We start from the raw sequence: 8,659 nt of genomic DNA, 5'->3' as shown, positions 1-8,659 counted from the left end.
AGGGCATTATATAAATTTACTTCTATAATGTTAACCATTATCATAAAAATGCAAACTTTCCCAAACAAATATGAGAGAGAGAGGTGGAATGGAGATGGGAGAGCAGAAGAAAGGAGACGAAAGGGAAAGAGAGAGCAAAAGTAGGGAAAGGGAGAACACATGGTAAAACATTATGGATAATTTTGGTTTTTTAAAAAGCATATATAGCTACTGTATAGTGTCAAATGCTACTTTACATATATATGTTGTGTGTATTTTTGTGTAAGAAAAAGAAAGGAAATATAATTTTGGGTACATATTTGCTTATGTTTAAAAAAAAGAATAAGCTAAAGACAAAAATTGTTAATGGTTACTTATAAAAAGAGAAAGGAACACAGTTGAGGAAACAGAGGTGAAAAAACCGGTACAAATAATTTCAACTTTGGACTATAGAGATTATGTAAGTGTGAGATAAAATTTTAGAAGTCCCCAAAATTGAAAATACAATGGAAAAAATAGTCCTATGAGCATAGAAAACAACTATGTCTAAAGACTTTCATGCGTCTCCATTTTAAGGTACTTCCATTATTGAATATTTCAATAGACAAATAGAGCTGCAAGAAGTTAACTTTATTCAGATGGCATCTTGTAAGTAGTAATATAACCTAATAGAAATTGTTTTATCTATATTTTAAAATAAAATAAATAAAATGATGGTTAAATTTTAGGAACTAAGATTTAAAGTCCAAGAGAAGAGATACAAATATAAAGTAGGCAAAAAATTTTTAAATAAGTTAAAAATTTAAATTGGAAACACTAGTATGAACTCATTTTTTTTCTTCTTAAAAATACCTACTTTCTAACTCTGGTCACCCTAAAGGCTAGAAAGAATAATAATCCCCAATATCCATGTTGTTCTCTTTAAATATTATGCCCACTAATAGAAGTGAGGTCTTCTTGGAAGAATGGCTGGTTAGAGGTTAGAGCAGGAAATGTACAAACTACACAAAATAAATAAAGTCAATTCCAAAGGACATGAGAGTCAACATGAAAAGGCTTCCATTAGTTGAAGATGGTCTAGACAATCAGAGCACTAGAAAAATTATGATGGCAACTGAATGAAAGCTAGTAAATATACAGAAAACTATGAACTCATAATTATATTTTAAAGGAGAGTTACATAAGAACAGGAACATGTTATTCATCATTTCGAGAGAAATAAAGCACTAATTCTATATTCATAAAATTAGCAAACAAAATTTAAAAAAATAATATTTGTCCTCCACTTTCTATGCAGACTATATTTTGGCTCCACAAAAGTATTACAGCTAGTAAATGTAGAAAAAGAATATACTTAGAAAAATCACCCTTTTGAAATACCAAATGAAACAGTTGATGGATAAAAGTATTAGATGAAATATTAAGGAAGAAGGATCAATCTGTGAACACCTGAAACCAACAATCAAACTTGGCTTCACTTAGAGAGGGACATCTGGTTGTTATGTGCCACCTGATGTGATATAATGGAAATGACACCACAAGAAGAAATATACTTGCTTTTGAAAATATGAGCTTGAAGCCAGGCATGGTGGCACACTCCTGTAATCCCAGCTCTCTGGGAGGCTAACACAGGAGGATTCCAAGTTCAAGCCCACCATGGGAAATGTAGCAAGTTAGAGAGAACTTGTTTCAAAAAAAAAAAATAAAGGGACTGGATGTACCATAGTGCAAAGGTCCTGACTTCAATCCCCAGCACTGGAAAAAAAATTATATATATATATCTTGAAATATATATATATCTTTATATAGAGAGATATATATCTTTATATATATATCTTTATATATTTTATATTTATATAATTTATGAAAGCCTTTATATTTATATAATTTATTAAAGCCTTTAACACAAATACTTTCTAACTTAAAGCAATATGAGAAGTGGAAGAACATGTTAAATTATGCCATAGGAAACATATACATAAATCTAGTTATTCAGCAACATATCAATATGGGGAAAATGTGGGGATAGAGAATAGTTCTATATTTAAAATTTTAAAGTACTTAATAACTATTTGCAACATCTAACCCTTATTTGGACCCTGATTAAAACTAACCAGCTAGTCATGCATTTCAAGTATGCTCTTAATTTCTTAATTTGTCTTCAGTAAAGAGGATATACTCCCCAACATATTTTATGACATTAGTATGCCCTTGGCAGTAATTCAATAGTCAACATTGTTCGGAAAATAATAAACTATTAGAAGCAGGTTTTTAAAAAGAAGAACAATATATGTTCACTATAAGTGTTTCAATTTAACAAGAGTTGACACAGTTTATCCAATGTAGTGAGATGGGGATGGGAGGATGGCATAAGGATGGTAGGAAGAACTATCATTATTTGTAGATTACATAAATTTCTATGTAGAAACCTTAAAAGAATTTAAATATACTAATACAGTTTAGCAAGGAGTCTGAATATATGAGTAATAAAAATTATTTTTATTTCTATACAACATTAATAAAACAAGAAATTATACAATATCAACAAAAACATAAGGTATCAAAGAATAAATCTAAAAATATGTAAGACCTTTATAGACCAAACTTTTAAACCTTATTGAAAGATCTTTTTTGGGGGAGGGGTACCAGGGATCGAACGCCGATCCTTGTGGTTGCGCAGCAGGTGGCAAAACCACTGAGCTAAATCCCCAGCCCATTGAAAGATCTTTAAGATACTGATAGAAAAGTTCAACAACATAAAGATGTTAAATTATTAACAAACTAAAATTGATCTATAGAGTCAGCTGAGTGCTAAGAAAAAGTTCCTGATAGGATTGATCTAGGAACTTAGACAACTATTTTGCATTTAAGAACAGCAAAGAAATGAAGATACCAACACCACTCCTGAAGCAGTTTAAGGTGGGAGGACTTGTCCTACCAGACATCAAGACCATTCTTTTTTGTTTTTGTTGTTGTTTTGTTTTACACTAATTTTATTGGTACATTTTAGGTATACAATATAATGACATTCGTCATTGGGAATCTGTACCTTTACATGATATATCTTGGTTCTTTTTTTAGGTAATGGGGATAAAACTCAGGACCTTCTGCTTGGGAGGCAGGAGGTGGCACCACTGAGCTAAATCCCTGGCCCACTTGGTTCTTATTTTTTCTCCCACTCTCCTGTTCTCCCATCAACCCCTCCACCCCTCCCTATTTACAAAGACTTTGTTTCCATTTTTTTCCTTTTCTCATATTTTTTCCTTTCCCTTCTTTCCTTTCCCCTACCCCTCCAATTTCCCCTTCCCCTTTGGACCTTTGCTTCCTATTTTACATTATCAATTATACATTTTGATCCTTATTTATACTTTCGTTTCTCACACCAGAGAAACTATTCAGTATTTACAGATGTGTGTCCTATTTATTTCACTTAGGAGTATGACCTCAATGTGCATCCATTTAGCTATAAATGTCTCTAGTTTCTCAATCGTTATGGCAGGGAATACTCCATTTTATTTAAAAAAAAAAAAACAAAAAAAACACGTTTTCTTTATTCAGTCTCCAGTTGCTGGGCAATAGGGCTGTTTCCAAGTTTTAGCTATTACAAACTGTGATTCTATACACATGGGTGCTCATGTATTGCTGTGGTATGATTCTTTTAATTCTTTTGGGAAGATCCCCAGAAGGGGAATAGCTGGGTCAAATGGGACTTCTAATCCTAGTTCTTTGAGGTATCTCCATACTGATTTCCACAATGGTTGCACAGGCTACACTCCCACCAACAAAGAAGAAGGGCCATTTTTAAAAAAAAAACTACTGAACTTATGTTATAGTACAGTACTGCTAGAGGAATAGAAAACTTAGCCAGTGTAATAGGGGAAAAAAAAGACCAGAAAGATTACCTCACATATGTGGAATTTTGATTTATGACAGAAACAATATGGCATATCAATACAATGGATATGGAAAAATTTGACTCATATTTCATATACTTCATACCACAAGAAAAACAATTTCAGATGATTTTAAGAAAAGTGTGAAAAGCAACACCATAAAATTTTTAGAATCAATATAAAATATTTTCATAATCTCAGTATATAGAACTTCTTTAAAAGATGAACACTAGCACTAACCATTAAATAAAAGATAAATCCAACCACATTAAAAACTTCTGCTTACCAAAAGACATAGAATGAAAGTCAGAAAATAAGTACCACAGAGAGAAGGCATTTGTAGCACTCATAAAGGGCAAATAATATTTTTGAAAAACTAAAAATGAGGGCTTTGGATTTAGCTCAGTGGTTCTGCCACTTGCCTCGCAAGCACAGGGTCCCGAGTTGGATCCCCAGTACCAAAAACAAACAAACAAACAAAAAACAAACAAAGTAATCCAATAAAACAAACATACCAAAAAAAAATGTGTCTTTCTGAAGGGTAAATGTAAAGATATTTTTAACATATTCTTTTGTAAGTAGAGAAAATTAAAAATAAAGAACTAAAATGAGTTATCAGCTTATTCTTCATTTTAAAAGATGAAGAAATTTGCATAGAACACACTCCCATACGCCACATGGATGGAACCTGCCACCACAGAGCATTTGTCACCAGCCAACTCCATATCCATGGATTCAGTACCCTGACCTCCACCAACCACGAACTCCAACCTTGCTCTGTGTTTTGTTTCCTCCTGGCATAGGGCAGCAGAGGGACAAACCAACTGACCAACCTGATAGTGGATGGTGTCAGTGCCCCAGGAAAGAAGGGAAGACCTGGAGGTCTGCAGCTTCAGGCTGAAATAATGGACCTAGGGAGCCTTCCAGGATGCCCTACCACCACCCCCAGCACTGAGGAGCACAGCCACCCACAGCACTGAGGAGGAGCCTTCCAGGACACCCTACCACCGACCCCAGTGCCGAGGAGAAGAGCTGACAAGTGCCAGCAACACACCACCACCACCACCCCCACTACCCACTCCTCCTGCCATTGAAATGAGAAGACACGTAAACAAGTCTCAAAACCAGACTTCCAGATCACCTAAAGCAATCCCGAAGGGCAACGCGATGGAACAATCTGATACTTAGCCACCTGGACTCCCTGAATGGCCAATGAAAGAGGACCTGGAAAAAATGAAATCACAAATAATTTCTCAGATAACAGCAGAGATTGTGCCCATAGTACAAGACATGATTAATAAATCTAGAGAGGATACAGATAAAAAAAATAGAGGAGCTGATGGAATCCCAACATAGGAAATGAAGGGAATCCATAAAACAGATGAAAAGAGATTTTGAGGAGATTAAAAATTCCATTGAAAGTTTACACACCATAATGAGCTAATGTGAGGACAGAATATCAGATATAGAAGATAAGATTGCAATTAGTGACCAGGAAAAGAAAAATTTCTTTAAAATAGCAAGGGACCATGAGAAATCAATCCAGCAGCTACCAGAAAATGCAAAGAAGAATAACATCAGACTGATCAGAGTCAATGAAGAAACAGGAGAGAGTGCAGATAACATTAAAAAAACTGTTCATAGAAGTGGTAGCAGAAAACTTCCCAAATAGGGGAAAAGAACTTGATGTATAGAAAAGTGAGGTATATAGGACTCCAACTAGCATTGATCAAAAAAAAATCTACAAATAGGCGTATAATAGTTAAGATTCCAGAAACCCAAGAGAAGAACAAAATTCTACAAGCAGTCAGAGAAAAGAAACAAATCACATACAAAGGAAAGCCCATCAGAATCACAGCAGACTTCTCAATGCAAACCCACAAGGCAAGGAGAGCTTGGAGTGACTTATTTCAAGCCCTAAAGGAAGATAGCCTCCAAACCAGACTGATGTACCCTACAAAATTGATGGAGAAATAAGATATTTTCATGATGAAGAGCACCTTAGGAACTTCACAAATACTAAACCAGCACTCCAAAAAATTTTAGACAATATCCTAGGAACAGAAAATGAGGATCACAACCCCAGGAAGCCCAGCAGAATGAATCCATCAGGCACGACAAGAAATTAAATGGCAAGGGGGAGAATTCAACAAAAAGAAAAAGTCATGACAATGGTAAATCAATACATATCAGTTATAACCATCAATGTTAATGGTCTCAATTCACCAATCAAAAGAAATAGACTGGCAGAATGGGTCAAGAAGCAAGATCCAACAAAATGCTGCATACAAGAAACACAATTCAAAAAGAATCTCATAGGCTGAAAGTTAATCATGTCGCATAGTCTATGCGACAGGAACCTAAAAAAAAGCAGGAGTAGCTAACCTCTTTGCAGATCAAGTGGATTTCAAACCAACATTGATTAAGAGAGACAAAGAAGGACAGTACATCCTTGTAAAGGGAACAATCCAAGAGGAAGAGATGACAATCATAAATATCTACGCACCAAACGCTAGTGCACCCAACTATATAAAACAAATACTAATGGACATGAAAAGTCAAATAAGCACTAAGACAATAGTAATGGGGAACCTCAATACCCCACTGTCACAAATAGATCAACTAGACAAAAAATGAGCAATGAAATACTAGAATTCAATCAAACTATTGAAGAAATGAACTTAACAGATGTTTAAAGAGTGTTCCACCCCACAAAATCAGAATGCACATTCTTTTCAGCTTCAATAATCACTCACAGAACAGGTTTAAGTGGAAAGGAATTGAAGTTATCCCCTGAATATTATGAAACCATGGTGGGATGAAATTGGAGATCAATAGCAAAAGAAACCACAAGAATTTCATAAACACATGGAAATTGAACAACACACTTCTGAATAACCAATGAGTCACACAGGAAATTAAAGAAGAAATCAGACACTTCCTACAATTAAATGATAATGACAATGCAATATATTTGAATCTATGGGACACAATGAAAGTAGTCTTACGAGGGAAATTTATAGCAGTGAATGCTCATATTAGGAAAACAGGGGGAGCCCAATTAAACAACCTGATGCTGAACCTCAAGCTTCTAGAAAAAGAAGAGCAAGACAGACCCAAAGCTCATACAAGGGAGGAAATTATAAAGATCAGTGCAGAAATCAATGCAGTGAAGCCTAAGAGAACAATACAAAAAATCAATGAAGCCAAGAGTTGGTTCTTCAAAAGAATAAACAAAATTGACAAACCCTTAGCCAACCTTATCAGAAAAAGGAAAGAAAAGGCCCAAATCCATGCAATTAGGAATGAAAAGGATGGAATGACAACAGAACTAGCAGAAATCCAGAGGGTTATCCATACCTACTCTGAGAGCCTATATGCCAATAAGATGGAAAACACAGAAGAAATGGACAGATTACTAGATATGTGTGAATTAACAAAATTGAACGAAGATGACCTAAAAATTCTAAATGAAAACTTACCAACTAAGAAAAGCCCGGGTCCTGATGGCTTCACTGCTGAATTCTACAAGACATTTAGAGAGGACCTACTGCCACTACTGTTTAAACTCATTAATGAAATTGAAAGAAAAGCAATACCACCAGATTCATTCCTGGAAGCCTTGATCCCCAAAGCAGAGGATGATCCAACTGAAAAAGAGAAATATAGGCCAATCTCACTAATGAACACAGATGCTGAAATCCTTAACAAGAACTTAAAAAAATCAGACCTCCCAAATTTAAAGACCCAATCGAAAAATGGGCATCTGAAATGAACAGACATTTCTCACACAAAGAAGTAAAAATTGCGAATAAACATTTGAAAAAATGTTCAACATCACTGGTCATTCAAGAGATGCAAATGAAAACAATGCTGAGATTCCACCTCACTCCAGAAAGAATGGCTGTTATCATGAAATCAACCAATAACAAATGCTGGTGGGGCTGTGGGGAAAGAGGAACCCTGCTCCATTGCTGGTGGGAGTATAGATTGGTGCAACCACTGTGGAAATCTCTATGGAGATACATCAAAGAACTAGGACTGGAAGTCCCATTTGACCCAACTATTCCCCTGCTGGGTATCTTCCCCAAAGAATTAAAAGAATCATACCACAGTGATATATGTGTACCCACGTTCATAGCAGCAAAGTTTGTAATAGGTAAAACTTAGAAACAGCCCAAATCCCCATCAACTGGAGACTGGATAAAGAAAATGTGGGGTTTTTTTTATAAAATGGAGTACTACTCAGCCATAAAAAATGAAAAATTAGAGACATTTATAGCTAAGTGGATGCACATTGAGGTGATACTCTTAAGTGAAATAAATAGGACACACACATGTAAATACCAAATAGTTTCTCTAGTGTGAGAAACTGAAAGTGTAAATAAGGACTAAAAGGTATAATAGACAATGTGAAATAGGAAGGGGCAAAGGGGAAGGGGAATTGGGAGGGGTAGGGGAAAGGAAAGAAGGGAATGGAATTAATATGAGAAAATGAAAAAATGGAAACAAAGTCTTTGTAAATAGGGAGTGATGGAGGGTTGAAGGGAGGGTAGGGGAATGGGGGGGAAAAAAAGAAATAATGGACCTAGCCAGAAGCACTAGTCCCAAGGAAAGCCCATGACTATTGCAAGCTACAAAAACAGTGTGGCATTTCATTCTGAAAGCAACTCCTTCAGGGCAGGTGAGAGTCAGAGAAGCAACCCAGTGCAGCACCTGCCATATTGCCAGAGAGTGTTTAATAGGGCACCATTTTGGGATGGTGTTAATTGTTTAAGACTGAGCCA

This window comes from Heterocephalus glaber, unplaced genomic scaffold (assembly GCF_053883595.1).
Source record: "Heterocephalus glaber isolate CG9 unplaced genomic scaffold, H.glaber_assembly_v1.0 deba00001504, whole genome shotgun sequence".
Taxonomy (NCBI): Eukaryota; Metazoa; Chordata; class Mammalia; order Rodentia; family Bathyergidae; genus Heterocephalus; species Heterocephalus glaber.
This window is presented reverse-complemented; position numbering follows the sequence as displayed.